The 24,648-nt window shown below is 32.0% G+C and overlaps 1 protein-coding gene across 1 annotated transcript in view; it reads left to right on the forward strand.

The window, feature by feature from the left end:
- Positions 1 to 5,047: 5,047 nt before the first annotated feature.
- Positions 5,048 to 24,648, forward strand: part of Sulf1 (Extracellular sulfatase Sulf1) — an 81,422-nt gene continuing 61,821 nt past the window's right edge. The window contains exon 1 of the mRNA XM_018537944.1: positions 5,048 to 5,106. The gene's annotated coding sequence lies outside the window, so the exon portion shown is untranslated. The remainder of the gene's footprint in view (positions 5,107 to 24,648) is intronic.

Consider the following 24,648-nt stretch of genomic DNA (forward strand, 5'->3'; position numbering starts at 1 on the left):
TTCACTATATTAGAAATTTGTCTAAATTTGTCAAATTCTTATTCCACTACTTATTCACAATTTATTTAACCCTTCATGAAAAAGTCAACTAATCAAAGCTTTTCATTTCTTTTCTTTTCATGAAACAAAAGACTCTCGTTGGTTGATTTTCTTATGCTTTATTTATACATTATACGTTTGCAAAGGTCTGTACTCCGGCCTTATGTCTTATGTATGTAAGTAAAACTTACTTTAAGTTCTTTTTTGTTTTTCAACACCTGATCTTCATGATTACATCTATGAATCAATCGCAGATTGTTTGCCTCAGTCATGAGAGATGTAAGAAGACCTTACCTACTTCTTACATCATAAGCTCAGAAGATCGCGATCAATCGTGATCTTTCGCGCTTTCTGCGTTCGCAATCTCGGATGCAATTAACTTGTGCAAGATGAATTTTAAATACTACTAGGGTGGAACAGGTGATCCTTTGTTGAGTAGTAGTAATAATGATCGCATCGTGATGAAAGTATCCCTTCTCTCGTGCACCATTAAAGCACATTAAAGAGACTCACGATAATGAGATTGGCACGTGTCTCTATATGTACATTCACGCGTAAATAGTAAAGTTCAAGCGCGTAACTTTCTCATGATAGACACACGTTCCGGAATCGTTCCTATGTACGTGAACAGGTGTCGAGTTGTATATTCGTGCATAAACTATATGGGACTGCAATTACGCCTCGGAGACGAAGCCAAGGAGAAGCAACAACGGGTTGACGGGAAAGCATGCGGTGTGGCATGCGTGCTCTTGACACTTCATTGATTTTAGCTCGATAAAATAAACACCCCACTGATAAAAATGCTCTCCGGGTGTATTGCAAAGGTTAATTTGTCCGCAATGCGTTACATAAGACGGATAAACGACTTCCTGGATATCTGACAGACGTCGACAAGCGGGATTCGCACTGCCATTTATTGATTAATTGGCGTATATTAACAAGCGAAGGTGATTGATTTCGCGAAACTTACGATGCTGATGCTTCTTCAGATCAAGTCCGTTTTTTTTTTTATCCATTCTTGATCTTCGCGATAATTCTCAGAATGTGAAAGAAAAGCATGCACCCGCTTATTTAAATCGATCTCATTTAGATTAACATTTAAAGTTTAAATTTGACTTAAAAATTTAGTTTACTATTTTCTAAACGCTTACGTGTTAAAATGAATGTTGTTTACTTTGAAACTACAACTATAGAAATAGATTGACACACATATAAGTATAATTTTAAAAGTTTTAGAAAGTAACAGTGTGTATAAATACCTTAATGCATGAATTAACATCAAGGCATATTTGGGGCATAATGTTTCACATTTACATATTCTCACATTATAAAACTATTAATAATAATTACAGGATAATTAATTTGTTACAATAATAACGTATAATAAAATATTATATCGTTCTAGTATTACTATATATTTTATTATTATATAAGTAATTAATTACTATTAAATTATAATAAAATAGTCAATAATTATGTAACGCGCTTATATTTAAAAAGCATATTTTTTTAAAAGTGATCCTGTATACACACATTACAACACCATGATCGGCATTATCGTGGCTTTACGGCGATCGTTGGCATTCTTCGAACATGCCTTCGGCATGATGCAAAAGCCGATATTCGCAGGGCGTTTCCTTGGAACTTTGGCTTATCTCTGAACCCAAAATGCAGGGTTCGGAAGAGTCAGGTCAAGCTTCGGAGGGACCCGTGAACAAGAATTTCTCACAAATTTCGATCACGCCGGAGATCACCGGCGTAGTTGCGCCGAAGTTCCGGCGGTCCAATAAACGCGCGCGCGATAAAGGTCGCCTTTAAAGACGTAAGAGAGTTTAAAAGGAGGGTGAAGGGTTAAAAGCGCGTCCATGACCCAGCGATATATCGGGGCGCAAAGTGGCTTCGTCATGGCGCAGGTGGGTTTACGACATGCGAGCGTAAGTAATAGGAAGACGGACACGTAGCGCCGTCAGTTAATAAAAGCCGAGCAATAAAAGCACTCCCTCTCGCCCTTACCGCGCCCGCCCTCGCGATCGAAACACCCGGCGTGTTGGAATATGCACGGGAGATATTTTACCGTCGAGTCGCGTACGTGCAGCCGTTTTCGATACTAATTCTCGCTAAAAGCTTTATGGCCGCGCTCGTGACTTTGATATGGTCACCATCGTTATTTTGCGTGAAGCGGAAATTTACGGGGAAATTCCGTGCCCCGCGCTTTACGATTATTGATGCGCGTTGCGGGGAATAATTCTCATTCTCGAGACGCAATTTGTTTTGCCCGGCTCGCTCCTTGTCGCGGCTTTATATAGTTGCGTTTTCGCGATCTAAGAATATCCGGATGCCGCGATGCATCCGCGTCATCGCGATTCTTTTGCCGCATCGGAACGAGTGACACCGAGAGTGACACCATTTGACATCGCGTGCGTGATCCTCGAGATTCTAGCATTAATAGCAATTTTCTGGAATCAGTACAGAATAATAAGCCGGGAATTATCAATAAAAAATTCTGACGCATTTATATCGATGCAATAACGAGACTATAGTTCTAAAAGTAGTGTGAAGAGAACTCCGACTACAGAAATAAATTGTTTGCGAACAATTGCACGCGTACATTATTAGTAAATAATTATAGGTCTATTCTTGTGGCTTGTGCACTTTACGTACACAATATGTTTACTTTTTTTCTACAACGTTTGAATATATATATTTCATTTTAAATGGAAATATTTCAAGGGAAAATTTCAAACAATACAAATTAAGATAATATAACGTCGTATACACATTAATTGCAATAAAAAAATTGTCCTATCTTTGTATCTCAGTAATTTTTATTTTTAATTAAAATAATTTTTATTTCATTTTTAAAATTAATTAAATACCATAAAGAAAATTTACGCCATTTTGTAAACAAGTTGTTTTGTAAACAAGCTATCTTATAGTTTAAAGTTATTTATATTTGTCTATGTCTAATATATTTATACATACATAAGATGCAGTTATCTTAATAAATATTTCGAAGCATTTGATTGTTTAATAAAAAAGATTTAACTAATCAAAGAATGCTACAAAACAAGCATCAAACAAACTATAGCTTTGCACGTTGCGTTTGGCACGAAATAGTTATAAAGTAATTTTTTCTTTCATAAGTTTTTGAATTCGATATCTGATAAGGAAAATGGTTTGGTTGAAATATTAAAAAATTTAGTTAAATAAAGATGTGAAAATAATTTTGTTTTGCTCATCAAAATAATTGTATAGAACTCTTAAACTGAAGAATAAAATGTTAAAACTTTTTGCAGCAACAACATTGTCATTGACGCTCTTAAACGTTCTACATGATTAACTTGACAATTCAATAAAATTATTTTCAGATCTGTGTCTAATTTGTTTTTTATATTTTAGTAGAATCATCTTTCCGTTCAGGGAAAGCAAGGTTTACTTGTGTTATTTGAAATTTTCAAAAATTTTTGCACTAAAAATGAGGTAAGTATATATTAGGATGCTGGAGAGGAAGAAAACGCACATTTTGCATTTTAAATGCAAAAAGTGCAAGCAATACGAACAAACCTACTATAGCATTCTGCTATCGTATATCGAACGCATTCGAGAGTCATAAAAACGAATCACAACCATCTTCACGCCGATCGTTTACTTTCAAACTACAACGTCGAGCAGTAAGTGAGAAAACAGGGCCAACCTTCGGAAGTTGTTCTCAATCCGGAATTGCAGCGAGATCCAACGCGAAAAGAAGGATTCTGCTGAAACATCTAAAAAGTCAGCTAAGTAGAAATAATCTGAAAATAATCGGATAACTTGAGCGTAATAAAGTAACGCCACAATTTTATTGTTCTAATAATCGGCTCGAGCATTATTATTTTTGACAGTTTAACAAAATTATATTTTCTGTACGCAGTAAAAAACATTTCGTGTTTGTGTCAAGTTGATATTTGACATTCCTTAATTAGTATTAAACACCATTTATGAATAAATTAATACGTAACAATAGATATAATAACCTTTTAAAATGTAAATTCTAAAAAAAAGAAATAAAAAGTGTGTGTTATTTTAACATATTATAAAGATTGAATTAAACGAAGAAACATGAAGGTTTACAGATTGAGTCAATATTACGTTTCTTGCATTAATTTTCCACCATAATATTTACCGAACCTTTTCGCATATTCATCTTGTACTAAATCAACACGGAAATTTGAATGGACCGTTTGGGACGTGTAAAAAAAATGTGTTAAATTTAACAAAAATTTTTCAACTGCGATACATCTAGCTAAATTTTTAGCTATTTCAACAAAATCGTTCTTCCCATGTTCCCGGATTTACGTGGCAAATCCGGAAAAGCGGATAACGAAAAGTTTCTATTTTATCGTGAAATTTCCGAGCGTTCGCCACTCGTCGCCTGCGTATGCGCGCGTCGTCGCGCGGGCGATTTCTCTTCCGCGCTGATAAATCAACGTCGAGATGTTCGTCGGCCACCCGCCAGGACACTGCGATTTCGTGAGAGAAGGCGTCGCGTCGCGGTTTTCTCGTGGTAGGAAAGATGTGCCATTTTACTCGACGCCGTAGGACCGCGCGGTGAGTCTGTGATCGTCGCACAGTTTTCCTTCACACGAGGGCAGAGGAGGAGGGAGGAGCAGCTGTTTCCAGGGACGAGTTCGGTTCGAAGTAATACTAGTAGTAGTGGCAGCGCGGCCGGCGGCGCATCAACCTATAGCGGCAAACTTCGGTCTTCAGTCCGCTTCAGTTTGGTTGCGACCGTCGCATAGTGAGGTTGTGTCGCGGAGAGTCGATTTGTACGCCGCGACAGTATCGCGTCATCTCACCGCCACGTGCATCTGTGCGAATTCGTTTCCGACTCTCTCCGAGTCGCCGATCCGCGCGTCCGAATTTCACCGGATCGAATTCCACATCGCGCGACGGGAGGACGAAAAGACGCCCGCCGCCGCCGCCGCCGCCGCTGCCGCCGTCGTTCGAGTTCGACTTGAGTTCATCTTCGGGAACGCAGTGTTGCCGATGAAAGTCCGGAATCGCTGGCTGGATCTTCTCTGCGTATAGGTAAATCCTTTTTATTTTCTTTTGTCTTTCCTTGTTTTTTTTTTTTTTTTTGCAGACAACCCGCTGGTTGTTGACGCGTCGTACGTGCGCCGTTCGTGTGATTGTTATTGGAAACGCGTTTTATATATTTATCATTAATCGGAATACGCTGATTGGTAAAATGTGCTCCAGTCTAGACGCATTTTGATGTTTGTACGTTTCTTAGGTTAGACATGTATGATATACTTAGGCCCGGCTTTTCATTTGCTGGTTAAATTGATAATGTAAAAGTTGTATTTTTCTATCTATAATTATTCACTAGACCGACGGTTTTGTATGGTAAATAACTTTTATGCCCGTTTTTATCAATGTAGTTTAATTGAAATCTTGGTTTATTTAATTCTTTTTCTAGTTCTAAATATTTGAAAAAAATAAAGAGTAAGTTGAACCGCCGATATTAAAATTTTTTAATCTACGTTGATAGAAATAGGCATTAAGTCACCATTATACAATAAAATCGTTAATTTTTAATGATTAATCCTAGTTAGAAAAACACAATTCTTACATTATCATCGAGTTAACCAGACGATGCAAAACCGAACCTTAAAGACTAAATTGCTTTAGATTTCGATAAATCTCAGCTTATTGGCTTATTCGTTCTCGCTCTGGTTCTCTGTTTCCTTCTCTTTTATCCATTAAATAAATTATATTTATTCAAGGGTGGGACAATCGATCATAAATCCGCAATTTTGGAACTATTTTAACCTCCTTTCGCGATTTAAATTAGTTTTATTATTAAACAATTAGTCTAAATTATTTGTACGGAGATTATAGATTCCTTATTTAACAAAATTGCTCCCTAAAGAAAGAAGATAGCTTTTGGTATATATTTTTTATATAAGTCTATTCTATCGATTATAAATGTTGTTTTATTGAAAAATATTTATATTCAAGTATAATAATTTGAAAAAAATTTTATTGTACGCTTTCTTACTTCTGATATCATAATCTGAAATAGTAGTAAGTAAACAGGAGCCTTAAATCAATATAATATCAACGCATTCAGTCGAATGATTTGTTCAGTTTTCTGTCGTAATCATATAACTCCCTATGAATCTGTAGATTTAAAATTATGTTGAACTTGTTTTTAAAATATAGTTCTCTTAGAAAAAGATTGTTTAAACAGTTGCATTGCTTCGAGCATTGTTTCTTTTCGAAGTTTATGTACTGCACTTTGCATACAAGCATATACTGTATACGTAAAGTGTATTCAAGGGAAGCAAATGCACAATGGTACAATTGTAGTAGGTAATACGGCTTTTATATACAACAGTGTAATTGTATGTACATAGCTTGAAGTAATCGAAAAATCAATAACTATTTCGTAATGAGCCATGTAGATCAATGAACTAAGACGACAAAAATTTCGTAACAGTAAAAACTGTAATTTAAAAAAGCGTCTCCTATTAAACTCACTAAAATAATCACACGATAAAGTTAATCGTCTATCAATGATCGTCTTATAACGAATTCGATTGGATGCACTCAGCGCTCACTGATGCTTATTATAGCCGTTATGCACTGATTTAATCTGAGTATAAAAGTGAAATGCAAATATTTCGAATTATAAAATACATACTTTACCTAAGCAGCAATATGTATTGAAAATTTAAACGTTTAATTTGTTTCTACCCGTCTACGATAAGAACGATTTTGTTGAAGCATCGTAATTCAAAGTAGCATCGCATTTAAAAATTAAATAACTCTTGAAATCTCTTCAGAGTGTAGCTAAATTTATGTTGTCCTTTAGATTTCTTGCCAACTTTCGTGGAAAGCTTCGAAATTAATAATTGATCATAATATTGATGTATGAACGTTGCAAGAAGAACACTAATAAGACATTCGCGTGAGGAGTCAATAAATTATTCGACCAAGAAACGGGGAATGAGTATAAAAAACTATATCAACGATCTATATATCGCTGCAGATACTCGCATTTCACACCTAAGACTCGATGACATGATTAACGACTCATTGTGCATTCATACAGCAAGGTTATTTATCACAAATGTTTCTCTCTTTCTCTTTTTATTTTTACCGGACACCTTCGTAAACCAACACGGAATTTATTGTTCACATTAGTGGGTTTCTCACAATGCACAATAACTTATTTCATACGTAAGTTGAAAAAGTAAAATTAACAATCACAAAACTTAAGACACTGTGGATTGTGAATTGCAGATCTAACGTGACTGATACATTCTCACAATATATGGTATATAATGCCTTCTCCTATATATAACTCTCGTAATTATAATACATAGCATAATATTTTCTTCTTACAATTAGATTTTAAATTATTAGTCAAAGCAGACCTTGATTTTTTTGACAAATGGATATGAATCAAAATGTTACATCTGTCCTAAAATAGAAATATAAATTCGCAGTTAAATTTGATAAGATCCGTTTTTCCATGCATGTCAGATTTCAATGATACGAGCTTCTTTTCGACAATGGGAACAAAGATCGCAAATTTCGCGATTCGCTTCGCTCACTCACTCGTGTGTTCGAGAAATACCCTTCGTCCTTCTATTTCCGACTGCGACGCGGGGAAGCTACGATAGCAATAAGGCTGGGTGGAAAATTATTTCGCGTATCATTTGAAAGGGCCAAAAATAGATCCGTGACGGAAGGCACGCGAGCACAAAGGACTGAATAAATCACCACGAGTACTTACTTTCCCATCCGCGCTATTCGTTGCGGGACCTCGAGAATCCACGAATTCGTCCCGCCGATGTATTGAACGGGCGAATAAACGTAACCACTGTCCAAGCATGTTTTTTCGGTAGACTATTTTGTAGAAATTTTAACGACCTAGGCTATTATTACGATCGCAACATGCTGAAACTTATTAATGGACGCGAACACGAGAACAATAAGAGAAAGAAGAACTGAGCTGTGGCAATCTATCGATTTGAGTTTTAGATTGACACGTATAAAGCTTCAGTTGTGTACATATCACAGTGTGGAGATTTCTATTTTGGAATAAGAAAATAAACTCCTGTTAAACATTTTTTTATTATAATCTTTTTATTTGCACACAACCTGTTTACATTGCACGGTTATTTTTTCAATTTTTTTGTATTATAATAAGTATAATATTCAAACTAACGACAATTCTCTTTTACGTTAATATTTGGTAAAAAAAAAAGGTAACTGTTTCTATCTATATTAAGATATTTTTTAATGAAAGGAAATGATGTATAATGAGATGACTTCAAAAGTATCATTGTGCATTAGTCTTAATTAAACGAAATTGTCATTCTTTTTCTCTCTCTTTCTTTCTTTCTCGTATATCACGACATAAATAAGATAATAAAAGTTATTTTAGACTACTTTATATATTTCTTAATAAAAAGAAGAGCGAAGTAGAGAAAAACAAGAATATTTAATGTTTTTTTTTCGTATCACATATATTTTTTTATTTCATATTTTTGTATTGTTTAATATATTATTTAAAATATTATCAGTATTGCCATTATGTTATTGTTTGCCGCATATCCTGGACAAACTAAGATATTACTTATAAGTGAATAATTTCTTGTGTGTATTCATCTATCTACTTCCGAATCTGATAGTAACATATGGAAAAGCGCGCGATACATTTGTCTCGATTTAAGCGAAAATGGAAGTTCGCGGTCAAACGTGAAACTCACTGCTTCCGAAATTGGTGATACGAAAACCTACAGATTTATTATACGTTACACTGGCAGTAAAAATTTACATTCCATTTTCTATTGAATATCTCTGATATTAATCTCCAAGAGAGAACTGGAGCTTGGCGTTACATCGATTCAATATTAATTAAGAGAGGCGATCCGAATATGGAATAAATTCGTAAAATCGGGGTCACACGTGCGACATTCTGCAATCTAAGGTATCACGCTTGATTCAACATTAATATTTGGCACGACTTCGATACTGCGATGTATCTTGATCGTGTACAAATTTAGGATGAGTCGTTTAGTTGTTGGCATCTTAAGCGTGTGTCCTTGAACGTTTTCCATTACTATTTCAGTTTTGATATATAATTTAACTTGTTCATTGATTTATTACACTCAGGACAATTTAAATAATAATAAAAGCTATATAAATATTTATAAGGTGGCCGTTTATGTATGTTATGTATTACAAATATCGATGAATTTTTCTTTGTATATTTTTAGTTACAAATTTTTCTTTGATATACATTTAGGTATATATTCGTGAAGTGGTAATAATTGTAATAATTATTTAACAGATTATTTTTAATACGAAAAAATATTATTTCTATTTAACTGAAATATAAAAGTTAAAACAATTAAGGACACAGTTGTTAAATATGATGAATGTGACAACTACAATAGGTATGTAAATAAATGTAGCTAAAAAAAAAAATGGGACAGTGTTTATCCGTAGATATCATGAAATTACATAATCAAGAAAATAACCGGAAAAATTGTAAAAACTCGGTTTGGTCACTTTCACCTGTCGAAATACTTATATAATTGATAATACATATAATTATTCTTTTAGGATTATATCAGTACAACGGCACGGTATATATTTTTCTTATGCCGCTTCAATTGCGTTTGTTATTTCTCATAATATACAGTGTCACCACTTCATTGATGATTAAAATTCGTTAAGATTGAACATTATTTTTGACCTATTTACTGTCTTGTTCGTATCCTTTTACTTCTTTCAATCTGCTTACAATCTGTTGTTCCTCTGATTTGCATTATGCATGGTTTTGAATGTAGTCTTTTTTCTGTAAATATTTTATATTTTACGCATTTGCATTCGAAAAATCATTTCTTCTTCATTTGTTATGCATATTCGTTCCGATGGCAATAAAAATTTGTTATGAATGTATACAAATTATTTCAAATAATTAATTATATTAAAATATTATCAAGAAGGATATATCCAAAGACATTCTAATATACCGTTGGTATTGAAGTGTGTGTGAAGCTGGCGTATCATTTGGTGGAAGCTCATGAAATATTGAGAGTTCTGAATGTATTTTCAATAGTTCTATAGTTCCTGATAGATAAAACTAATAGTTCTGCCCTCTATATACATATAAAGTGGAAAAAAAGCGAAAGTACAAACTGAGACGCCAGGTTCACGCAGCGTCTCAGTCTCTGTGAAGTTAACACCTCAACTTTAAAAATCGAAAATTTTAATAACAGTACTGCTTGCATCCGTAATAGTTCTAGAGTTCTTGATAGGTTTCATCAATAGTACTGTTGATTTAGGCCAAAAATTTTTAAAAATAAAAATATGCGGTGCTAACTTCGCGTGGCACGGCAAGATTTGAAAAAGCCGATTTTTATGACGGAATCTTACAGTACTCGTAGAGTACTATAGTTCCTGATCGATTATAACAATAGTACCGGCCATTAAATATTTTTAAATAAATTTTTAAAAAAAGAGCTCGCACCTCAATTTTCAAAAAAATTATTTTTTTTTGCGCCATTTTGTAGTACTCGAAGAGTACTACAGTTCCTGATCGGTTTTAGTGACATTACCCACCTTTTTAATATGTTTAAACAATTTTTCGATCCGCGCGCTGACACTGCACGTCAAGAGTAAAGTACCCCTAAACAGCCAGTACTGGCCGACTTTTCGACTTTTTCCGACAGTACTACAATAGTTTTGAAGAAATATGCAGGTGTCGACCCGAGTACTCCTCGTTTAATATGTTTAAATAATTTTTTAATTTTTCCGCTGGCACTGCACGACAAGAGTATAATGCCTCTAAACAGCCAGTATTCGCGTCGAAACCTGCATATTTCTTCGGAACTATTGTAGTACTGTCGGAAAAAGTCGAAAAGTCGGCCAGTACTGGCCGTTTAGGGGCACTTTACTCTTGACGTGCGGTGCCAGCGCGCGGATCGAAAACTTGTGTAAACATATTAAAAAGGTGGGTAGTGTCACTAAAACCGATCAGGAACTGTAGTACTCTTCGAGTACTACAAAACGGCACAAAAAAAATTTTTTTGATAGTTGAGATGCGAGCTCTTTTTTTAAAAATTTATTTAAAAATATTTAATGGCCGGTACTATTGTTATAATCGATCAGGAACTGTAGTACTCTTCGAGTACTGTGAGATTCCGTCATAAAAATCGGCTTTTTCAAATCTTGCGGTGCCACGCGAAGTTAGCATCGCATATTTTTATTTTTTAAAATTTTTGGCCTAAATCAACAGTACTATTGATGAAACCTTTCAGGAACTCTAGAACTATTGCGGGTGCAAGCAGTACTGTTATTAAAATTTCCGATTTTTAAAGTTGAGGTGCTAACTTCACAGAGACCTCTTGTACAAATTAAATTCCTGACACGAAAAGTATAATATCTCCCATAGAACTCTCAGATTTCGACCAGCGTCTCATACATACCTATACTCTGAAAAGCGCTTTTCTCGGGGACTTAAAAATTGTTTAAAAAATTTAAAAATTATTTTTAGCATCAGAACTCTTCGAAAGGCGTAAGAATACATCCGTAGCTACACGAAAAGTATAATATCTCCCATAGAACTCTCAGATTTCGACCAGCGTCTCATACATATACCCTGAAAAGTACTATTTTCACGTCTTAAAAATTATTTAAAAAGGTAATAATTAACTTTTATCATCGGAACTCTGCGGAAGGCGTTAGGATACATTCAGTACTTCACAAACATTATCATAGAACTCGCAGAACTGTCGAGAATTGGACAGGGTCTTATTTTTATTGCTGAAAATTAAATTTTTTGGTTAAAATATTATTAAAAATTGAAAATAACATTGTTTATCGCCAGAATTCTTTTTAAAACTTATGTAGAACTGTTCGTTTTTCAAAATCCTAGAAGAATCTGTGGTCAAAAATTGTCTAGGACAAAGTGAGACGCTGCGTGAACCTGGCGTCTCACAATCAGTTTGTACTTTCGTTTTTTTCCACTTTATATCTATATAGAGGGCAGAACTATTAGTTTTATCTATCAGGAACTATAGGACTATTGAAAATACATTCAGAACTCTCAATATTTCATGAGCTTCCACCAAATGATACGCCAGCTTCACACACACGGTATTGAAAATTTGTAGTTTACGTATTATATTATTTTCATAGTACGGCTAGTATATATTGGTATACACGGCCACAATTAATGTAACCAAGAATACGCGAGTTTTGAATATATGTATACATTCTTTTACGTGAACTTTCACATTTTAGATGGAGTACGACATAAATAATTTCTCGTATACAAAATTCAAACAATTGGTTATAAACAGAAGTATATGATAATTATTATTTAATCTAGTCATATAGTTTTATAATGTATTTATTTATTCTTGGAAAATATGTGATAATTGTTTTATATTAATTATATTAGTATAACATAATATAATTATATAATAATTTAAGTTAATGTAAATAATGCATTATAAAAATATATCATATACTAAAAATAATTCATTCAAATAAATTTTTGGAAGTGTGGGGTTTTTGTCCCCATCAATTAATTAAAATAAATATAAATTGAAATGTAAGATTATAATGTAGTTAAGCAAATATCAAACAATGAGTGACCACATCCAACTGTCTCCTTTTAATTTTAATAAGCTTTGGATATGTTACAATAGTAAATATCGTCATAAAAGTAAGAGACACGTATTTTTATAAGTACGGAGGTAAAAAGGTGAAAGAAATAGATTTTCTTTTTGAGTGAATATCGTCTAATGCCCGTTTCTATTAATATGTGATAATAACATGTTATAAATTAACTTTAATCTTGATTTAACTTTACTTTTTTTAATTCTTTTATGTAAAGATAAAAGTTAATTAAACCGAAATTAAAATTAAAAAGTATTGGTAAAAATGGCTATAAATCATAAAAGATATTAAAAATGTTTTAAGTAAAAGTTGATTAATTTTAAAGTAATAATTTGTTATAACAATAATTTAAAAAATTTTTAATTTTTTATAAAAATATTTATCCTTAAAAAATTTTTTTATTAGTATTATAAACTACTTTTAAAACTGTTTTTTTTTTCAACTTTTATTTAAAACTTTTTTTATATCTCTCTTCAATGGTTTAGATGATATTTACTCCAAAAGAAAAAAAAACTAATTTTTTTTCAAAAGGACTTTAACTTCTTAACTTGCATTTATTAAAAAAATACGTGTTTCGTATTTTTATATATTTTTGGTATTTTATTATAATATATCCAAAGCTTTTTAAAATTAGAATGCGACAGTTAGCTGCGTGCCCTTGTGAGTCAGAAATCGAAATCTATATTTTTGGAACTGCTAACCACACAGTTTACACATTAGAATCTACGTAACGATACTTTTTCTATTGGCACTCTATCTATACATATACAATTTGAGCAATTAAACAAAGCATTTATTTTTGAATGTTTTATATGTTGTCTTACACATAAATACTGCAAAAATTATAATATGATGTAAAGTCAGCGGTTAATATTATTTTTGCAAGTAATGAGCACACAAGTAATGCATGTTATAGCTGTACGTGATATGCGAAATGTTCGACATTTGCGATGTTTTAAGTTAATTTTTTATTTTAAAAACTAAACATATATCTATATAAATATAATGCAAATTATGTGTAGTCATCACTGATTGCAGTCAGTCATACACATAGAGGTTTTTACTTTTTTTTCTATAAAGAAAAACCGGATTCAAATTATGGTAATTTTATACTCTCATGAAAATTACCTTATCGTGCGTCATATATATATATATATATATACATATATATATTTAATAATTTCATAGAAAATCTTTGTCCCCGGTATGCACAGTAATGTTGTATTTGTATCGCATGTATTCATGTAAGCAATAGGTATGATGCATACACGTATGACATGAAAATATGTGTAATACGCTTGTGTGTACAAAAGATCGGCATCCTCTAAACAGAAGTATGCTCATTTCATATCCTATAGTCATACATATATTTCTTCTTGGAGAGGAAGGGGGGAGAGAGAGAGAGAGAGAGAGAGAGAGTGTGTGTAACGTTGAAACGGTTAGACATAGAAATGTTAAACATATCACGCATGACTCAAAGTTCAGAGTATTAGCGACGTTCAAGTCGCCATTTTTATTCTAAAATAAGAAATACTTTATAGTTCTGTTACGGTGTAACGTTATCTATATTTTATGATATTTTTTTTGCTAAATTAAGCAATAATTTATCATTCCGAAGTTTTGCTCATCTCATATTTTCCTTATTTTCGCGATATTTTTAAGGAATGTACGCTATAAAATTATTCTTATATCGTTGCATAAATCGTTAAATGAATTGATCGTAAATTAAATTCGACGTATAAGAAGCCAAGTGTTATTACGATGATGCGCGTCATTCTTGGATTTATCAGCTTTAACATCAATTTGTATACTAATGGGTTATTTTAACAATTACTCTCTCTCTCTTTCTCTTTCAAATTCTTTCTCTTTGACCGGATTCAAATTATGTCTTGTTAATTTTGCACTTCCATACATTATTGATACATGGTTAATTGGTTAACATGATGAAAATTTCCTCAATATTTTGATTTGTACTCCACCGCGACGTATAATGTATGCGTACAGTTAACACGTATAATGGCACGTTATCGCAGCATGCCTTGTTAATACAGATTTATTGCTGAAAGTACGGGTGAAGGAAAGGATATCACTACTTGCCGTGCTGGGCACGCGCAACCTAAAGTAGCTTTTCTGCATACATAATTGTCGTATACATAAATGCTCTAACTTACTCGTACACTGTTACCTGTAATCGTGTATCACCCAACATACAAAATGCGAGAACGTAAGGATAAAAAGAAATGGATAAGTATACAATTCAAAAATACAATCAAACAGTAGACTCTTGAAAAGAAATAAAATAATTCAGAGTCTAATTCTTTTCCTTATAAATATATAAATTGTATCTATGTATAAGTAGAATCTAATTTACAATTATAAGATAACATTCTTGCGACTCACGTGAAATATTATTATTATATGAATGCAGCGTACAACATGAAAACTCTCTCTGTACATAAAATATAACTTTTAGAAAATGTGGGATTTTACACAGCTTGTCTCACAAAATTGAATAAACATAAATTAAGTAAGATAACTCCAATTAGAGTATAGCGCCAACATGCAAAATTGCAATTATGTGCTTGATATATGCAAGATGTCATTAATTGTGGATTTTACATTATGCTATGTATAGCATTTGCAATATTTACGTAAAATCTTAAAACAACATAGCAAACAAAAACAAACGTTTTGTTTATCTGGTTAAATTGTAAATACATATGTAGACAGAGGCAAGCGGAAAAATGACATCGTTACATACAAAATCCTGTGTAATTGCGTCATTAGCAGTTCGAAAAATAAAGAACCTAAATTCTGACTTATTGTCAGCCAACGTCTCCCTTTAACGTTTGCCAAATTACAATTCTATATTATAATTTATATTTGTTTCAGTTTATTGGTGGGGTTTCGATGAAACTCCACACTTCCAAAAAATTATAGTGAAACGGAAATTTGTACCATAATTAAAGTATTAATATTAAGAATTAAAATTACTTAAACATATAGTATTAAAACTAAATACTTATAATCTAACAATTCATATCTTAAAAGATAATCAATTAATTAATTATAAAATGTGTATCTAAAGAACTTAATTTAAATACTTAATACTAATGAGATAATAATCATACTTTTGTTTCAATTATAACCAATTGTTCGTATTTTTGTTTACGAGAAATGATTTATGTATCACTCCATCTAGAGTATGAAAGACAACCTAAACGAATATATTCAATGTTCCTATATTCTCTGTTTCCGCCGTCACGTAATCGACGGTCAAATTATTTGGTATTTCTAAATACGTATTCTGGTATTACAAGAAAACTGTATGTTGCTTTTGTTTTTATTAAAACACTCACGGTATTCAACTCGAATTAGTATCTTCATTTATCGAGGAAATACGTTTTCTATATTAATTATTTATGTAATTAGATATTTATGCGAAATTTCAAAATAACATAAGAAATATTCAAATCTTTAACTGATCAAATTGTAGATGGAGACAAGCAGAGAAATGTCGTTACACATATACAATATTTTTCATAACTGCGTTAATATTTGAAAAATAAAGAACCTGAATTTGGTTTCTGGCTCATTGTCAGCCATCTCCGCTTGACATTTGCCATATTACAATTCTGTATTATAATTTATGTTTGTTTCAATTTATTGGTGGAGTTTCGATGAAACTCCACACTTTCAAAAAATTATAATATGCCTGTTTCAAAAATGTACTAAGATAATAATTAAAATTACTTAAACATATACTATTAAATCTAAATACTTATAATCTAACAATTCATATCTTAAAAGATAATCAATTAATTAATTATAAAATGTATATCAAAAGAACTTAATTTAAATACTTAATACTAGTGAGATAATAATCATACTTTTGTTTCAATTATAACCAATTGTTCGTATTTATGTTTACGAGAAATGATTTGTGTATCACTCCATCTAGAGTATGAAAGTCAACCTAAAAGAATATATTCAATGTTCCTATATTCTCTGTCTCCACCGTCGCGTAATCGACGGTCAAATTATTTGATATTTCTAAATACGTATTCTGGCATTACAAGGAAACTGTATGTCGAGCTTTTTGTTTTTATTAAAACACTCACGATATTCAACTCGAATTAGTGTCTTCATTTATCGAGGAAATACGTTTTCTATATTAATTATTTATGTAATATCAGGTATTTATGCGAAATTTCAAAACCTATATAAGAAGCATTCAAATCTTTGTTTAACTGATCAAATTGTAGATGGAGACAAGCAGAAAAATGTCGTTACATGTATATTTTGCATAACTGTGTTAGTATTTGAAAAATAAAGAACCTGAATTTAGTTTCTGGCTCATTGTCATCCATCTCCGCTTGACATTTGCCACATTATATATATAATTCTATATTATAATTTATATTTGTTTCAATTTATTGGTGGAGTTTCGATGAAACTCCACACTTCCAAAAAATTATATTAGTGTCAACAAGAGAGTGGTTAAAAGTACTAAGAATTAAAATTATTTAAACATATACTATTAAAACAAAATATTTATATTCTAACAGTTCGCATCTTAAAAGATAATCAATTAATTAATTATAAAATGTATATCTAAAGAACTTAATTTAAATACTTAATACTAATGAGATAATAATCATACTTTTGTTTCAATTATAATCAATTGTCCGTATTTTTACGAGAAGTGATTTGTGTATTACTCCATCTAGAGTATGAAAATTAACCTAAAAGAACATATTCAATGCTGGTATATCCTCTGTCTTCACCGTGGTGTAATCGAATTATTTGGTATTAGACGCGTATTCTGGCATCGCACACAAATAAATGATACTTGATATTATAGTCGAACACGTGCTGTGCTTTTATAAAAACATTCACGATATCCATTCAACTCGAAATTGCGTCTTTATTTGTAGAAGAAACATATTTTCTTGTAGTTATCTGCGTAATCAATATGCAAGCTATTTATTAATGCATCAGTTCAACGATAATCTATAGTTAAAGTTGATGAGACACGATGGACATACAGTGATTCTTCTTTTCCTTCTTTTGTTTTTTTGTTAAGCATACTTATACACATTTGTGCACTCGCAAGATTGTTAGATTGCTCTCTACTGTTACGATATAAGCTTCCATAAATTCATTACTTTATGTATCGTCTGAATCTATTTATTCTATCCTTTCAAAGCTCGCGTCTGCATGATCGTTTTAATGGGGAACATTAAACACTTCGCTGTGATTTATATTCAATAAGTATTAAATGAAATGAAATTGTTCAAAACGGCAACGGATATCACTAATAATACTGCTTTTATTACATGATAATATGTATGTACTACATTATCTTGCGAGTGCATTTGTGAACCAATCGGATCAAGATATTATAGTTACTACATCTGTAAATCTTATATGTTGCAAATCTTGATCGCGTTTATCACATTTTCTTCACAACAATATATCTACTTAAGAAACACGCTTACTAATTGTAAGATACATAATATTCTACGAAATAACTGATCATTTTATCCACTAATACAGGATATACGAATATATAATAATATATTTATCCAGTTATCCGATTAGAGTGAAATTCGTGTATTGTAGGTATACTTAATTTATAGAGTTGCACTGACAATGAGAGAAATATATGGTACGTATAATCATTTAATTTGTTGTGACTAAGAAGACTCTTTCTTTTTTTTTTTTTTTTTTGAAAATTGTATTATTCTAAATTAAAATTTGGTTATTCTAACCGAATTTTTATTAGAACGAATAATTTTTTATTAGTACAATACAATTTTTAATTGAATAAGTAAGAAAATTTTTATCATATAATCATGTATGAACAAATTGATTAGAAAATAGTTATACGTATCAAACATTTCTCTCAGTGTTGTTACGCGAATATAAAGAGTTATATTATTATTAGAAAATGATAATTAAAAAATGAACAATATGACAGTTTTCCTAAGATGATAGCATTGAACTTTTTATTTTGTTGCAATTCAGAATTGCCACTAATCAATTCCGACCATGATTTAATGAATGTTAGATAAACTTAATGACGGATGAAGAAATAGTGAATCATTGCTAGAATGATCAGCTTTTTGTCATTATTCTAGCAACGTATTTTTAAAGGCATATGTTACATGCATATACACATCTAATAGACCAGCATGTGTGTGCGAAGTTGAAACATTCAATTACCGGTAAACGCATTTTTTTGTTGGTGTGCACTTTATGCTAGGTCTTGCTCCAGAAACTGCAGGGTCAGGATATCCTTGCTGTAAAATACCGCCTTTTTCTGAGAGCACTCACGCTATTAGCTTTGTGCCGAAAATAGCCTTTCGGGCATTATAACGGCACGGAACGATTCCGTACTAATGATTTATAAATAACTCGACTTAAGTTCTGAATCTGGAAATATTCTATGATATCGAGCATGAGCTTGCTTGTAAATTTATTTTGGGAATCACGGAAGTTTCTCGCGTTTGCAGAAGAAACTTATTAAAGATAATCGATAATGAAACATTTTAGTCGCTATATCTCTCTTTAGCGTATATTGTGTTGAAAGTTGAATCTTTGTGTATTATATATTGTCGGTATACGATTTATCGCGAAAATAATGTTCATGTCTAATATTAATATGATATAAATTAAACAATGGTATCGAAAAATCGCGTTCTAATAAACTGTTACAACTGAAAAAGTCCCGTCCGATATATATTTCGATAACAATGATGCATTTATGTATAAATCTTAGAATATACTTCTTCTGGAAGTTGACCTGTAGCCGTTAAAGATAGAAATTCGAGAAATGTTTTTTATCTATTATTTATATCGATGCTGTAGAACTTTTGGTGTAATAATATCGCGTTATATTTTTGTGTAATTAGTCGCTCTACGAAATAAATATGAGGAAAGGCATGATATTATAAGCTATTTATGAACTTACAAATTTCAGTAATTAAATATTTTGAACTCGTCATTGTAGGCAGAAATTTAATTTCTCCTATAAAAAGAGGAGTAAACGTTTATTGTGTCTATTTAACATAATTTTCGAAACTATATCGATTTAAATGATTTTATTACAAATCCTATTCGCTCTTTTACATAATGAGAAAAAAATGAAGTATGTGCGCACATTGATGAGATCAATTTTAATTTCCGTGAAAGCTCATAAATAGTTTATAATTCAGAGTTACTCGTTCTTTATTCTCGCATTGGAAAGCAACAATCTACAGTCTCTGTGAAGTTAGCACCTTAACTTTAAAAATCGGAAATTTTAATAACAGTACAGCTTGCACCCGCAATAGTTCTAGAGTTCCTGATAGATTTCATCAATAGTACTATTAATTAGGCCAAAAATTTTAAAAAATAAAAATATGCGGTGCTAACTTCGCGTGGCACCGCAAGATTTGAAAAAGCCGATTTTTATGACGGAATTTCACAGTACTCGAAGAGTACTACAGTTCCTGATCGATTATAACAATAGTATCAGTCATTAAATATTTTTAAATAAATTTTTAAAAAAAGAGCACCTCAACTATCAAAAAAATTATTTTTTTTTGCGCCATTTTATAGTACTCGGAGAGTACTACAGTTCCTGATCGGTTTTAGTGACACTATCCACCTTTTTAATATGTTTAAACAGTTTTTCGATCCGCACGCTGACACCACACGTCAAGAGTAAAGTACCCCTAAACAGCCAGTACTGGCCGACTTTTCGAATTTTTCCGACAGTACTACAATAGTTCCGAAGAAATATGCAGGTGTCGACCCGAGTACTCTTCGTTTAATATGTTTAAATAATTTTTTAAGTTTTTCGCTGGCATCGCACGTCAAGAGTAAAGTGCCTCCAAACAGACAGTACTGGACGACTTTTTGACTTAATTAAACTCGGATTATTCATTATGCGTGTGCGCGGGTTATAACCAGTGACAACTACAATATCGTTAAGATGATTCTGTGTAATTACTTAGATAGCGATTCGAAAAATAAAGAACTTGAATTCGACTTATGACTCACTGTCATCTTTTCTAACATTTGCCACATTACAATTCTATATAATAATTTATGCTTGTTTCAATTTCTTGGTGGAGTTTCGATGAAACTCCACACTTCCAAAAAATTATTATTAACAACAACGAGAGAACGGAATTAAAAGTACTAAAAATTAAAATTACTTAAACATTTACTATTAAAACTAAATACTTATAATCTAACAATTCTTATCTTAAAAGATAATCAATTAATTAATTATAAAATGTATATCTAAAGAACTTAATTTAAATACTTAATACTATAGATGAGATAATAATCAAAAACTTTTGTTTCAATATTATAACCAATTGTTCGTATTTTTGTTTACGAGAAATTATTTGTGTATCACTCCATCTAGAGCATGAAAGTCTACCTAAAAGAATAGGTATATTCAATGTTCCTATATTCTCTGTCTCCACCGTCGCGTAATCGACGGTCAAATTATTTGATATTTCTAAATACGTATTCTGGCATTACAAGGAAACTGTATGTCGAGCTTTTTGTTTTTATTAAAACACTCACGATATTCAACTCGAATTAGTGTCTTCATTTATCGAGGAAATACGTTTTCTATATTAATTATTTATGTAATCAGGTATTTATGCGAAATTTCAAAACAACATAAGAAACATTCAAATATTTGTTTAACTGATCAAATTGTATAGATAGAGACAAGCAGAAAAATGTCGTTACATGTATATTTTGCATAACTGTATTAGTATTTGAAAAATAAAGAACCTGAATTGGTTTCTGGCTCGTTGTCAGCCATCTTCGCTTGACTGACATTTGCCACATTACAATTCTATATTATAACTTACATTTGTTTCAATTTATTGGTGGAGTTTCCATGAAACTCCACACTTCCAAAAATTAGAAAAGTAGTATTACAATCTGAAGACACGGTGATAGTATCTTGGCATAATTAATAACGCAGTGTGTTCTTATAACTAAGGTCTTATAACTAACTTAATTTAAATACTTAATACTAATGAGATAATAATCATACTTTTGTTTCAATATTATAACCAATTGTTCGTATTTTTGTTTACGAGAAATTATTTGTGTATCACTCCATCTAGAGTATGAAAGTCTACCTAAAAGAATAGGTATATTCAATGTTCCTATATTCTCTGTCTCCACCGTCGCGTAATCGACGGTCAAATTATTTAATATTTCTAAATACGTATTCTGGCATTACAAGAAAACTGTATGTCGAGCTTTTTGTTTTTATTAAAACACTCACGATATTCAACTCTAATTAGTGTCTTCATTTATCGAGGAAATACGTTTTCTATATTAATTATTTATGTAATCAGATATTTATGCGAAATTTCAAAACAACATAAGAAATATTCAAATTGTTTAACTGATCAAATTGTAGATGGAGACAAGCAGAGAAATGTCGTTACACACATACAATATTTTGCATAACTGCGTTAATATTTGAAAAATAAAGAACCTGAATTTGGTTTCTGGTTCATTGTCAGCCATCTCCGCTTGACATTTGCCACATTACAATTCTGTGTTATAATTTATGTTTGTTTCAATTTATTGGTGGAGTTTCGATGAAACTCTACACTTTCAAAAAATTATAATGTATCATATACCTGTTTCAAAAATGTACTAAGATAAGAATTAAAATTACTTAAACATATACTATTAAAACTAAATACTTATAATCTAACAATTCATATCTTAAAAGATAATCAATTAATTAATTATAAAATGTATATCTAAAGAACTTAATTTAAATACTGTCACTAAAACCGATCAGGAACTGTAGTACTCTTCGAGTACTACAAAATGGCGCAAAAAAAATAATTTTTTTGAAAGTTGAGGTGCGAGCTTTTTTTTTAAAAATTTATTTAAAAATATTTAATGGCCGGTACTATTGTTATAATCGATCAAGAACTGTAGTACTCTACGAGTACTGTAAGATTCCGTCATAAAAATCGGCTTTTTCAAATCTTACGGTGCCACGCTAAGTTAGCACCGCATATTTTTATTTTTAAAAATTTTTGGCCTAAATCAACAGTACTATTGATGAAACCTATCAGGAACTCTAGAACTATTGCGGGTGCAAGCAGTACTGTTATTAAAATTTCCGATTTTTAAAGTTGAGGTGCTAACTTCACAGAGACCGATCTACACGAGAATTTATGTAGTCAATTTCTATAGATGAAGCTTCGTTCTCTATAAATTAAATTAAAATAATATAAATATGGATTCTTCTCTCAATATCTCAATCAATAATAAAAAATTAATTAATATGGAGAAAAAGAAGGTTGTTGGTTTTTTTTTTGTTTTTCTCGTATATACGCGAAATTATATCATAGGGAATATAACGAGTGATTGAGCATTCCTGCTTTTCGTGCGCATCTTCCTTTGGCTTCAAGTCCGCCCTTTCTGCTGCATTCACTATTGTGTGAAAGCATTGTTCATCGAACCAGTCGTCGCGCATCCTGATCCAAGGGAAATCACGGAGGGGCTAATGTCCAGTCTGTGCAGTAAGGACGAGAGAATATTGTCCAACCATATGTTACCAAAACGTTGGTCAGCTGTTTGTGATGGTCGCGGACAGCGGATACTACTATATATACGCCGATTGACCATTTATCAATCGTTGTATCCTTGTCGCTTCATCGAGTGTCGAACGATGCGCAGCGAATCTCGGTGCACGATTGATTCGGTATGGGAAACGAAGGGCTGGTGGTGCCGAATAGAGGGGTACTATATTACAAATCTCTGCATGGGAATAACTCGTGTGCCGATGCCGTTGCGAAAACTATAAATGAACGATTTTACTCGCGCTGTATCACGCTATTTGTATGACGACTACTAGAATGTACACCAGAATTCTTAATTTATTGTGATAAATAGCGAAATCTTGATTACTGTATTAGATTGTTACATTACATATTTCTATATTAAACAAACATATTACTTAAAAAATGTTGAGTGCGTTTTTAAATTAAAGATTCTGTTAATGATAATGAAATAAATTTTAAAGGGAAATCAAAACTTATATATATAATATATATATACTTAGGTTTAGAATGGAATAAGGAGACGAAATACAATACATATCGCTTATAGATTGAGAAAGTGGAATTTATCTTGCCGCCACTTGTTGATATCAAATCTCTTTTATACAAATATAAAAGTCGACATTAATCAAAATGAATACAACAGGAATTTTTAATCGCAGTCGATTATACGACTTTTAAAGTAAATTAAATAAAGAAATTACTGTTAGAGAGAGAGAGCGCCCCTTCTCTCCTCATGATATATCGCTCGAACAAAGCCGAAAAAAGAGAAAGAGAAACGAAATCAGAACGCTCACCCCATAAAGTGCAAGGATCGTGCCGGATATGACGCATTCTGCTGCGCGACGTGATTTATGATAGACCCATCTATATACATACATGCGTTTTGAATGGTTCATTTGAAAATTACACGCCATTCTCGCGTCACGTTGATGCCGACTACTTGGACGTCTTAAGGCCCTCGCGTGACCCGGTGTGCCATTACTGCACCAACGCGGCATGCACCAGTCGTCGGTTTACATCAGTCTACATCAGTTTACATGACGCGCTGTAAAGCTTGCGATCGTTGTGAATTCGTCACTCGACACAGACTTTTCGGCTAAATTTGTGATTCAGCGTCTTAGTCACGTAGATACATTTCCTCTCACTTTCTCGGAAGGTATTTTTAGAGATTGAAAATAATTGAAGTAGTAAATTTCTGCTAGGCGATAATTATCGAGCAGATTTGTACATGCGAAGATATTTTTATGACTTGACTACGCAGTGATGCTTGTAGATACTTTTGCCCGATTATGCTTATATTGTCTGTTAG

Source organism: Cyphomyrmex costatus, unplaced genomic scaffold, assembly GCF_001594065.2.
Source record: "Cyphomyrmex costatus isolate MS0001 unplaced genomic scaffold, Ccosl1.0 scaffold189, whole genome shotgun sequence".
Lineage (NCBI taxonomy): Eukaryota > Metazoa > Arthropoda > Insecta > Hymenoptera > Formicidae > Cyphomyrmex > Cyphomyrmex costatus.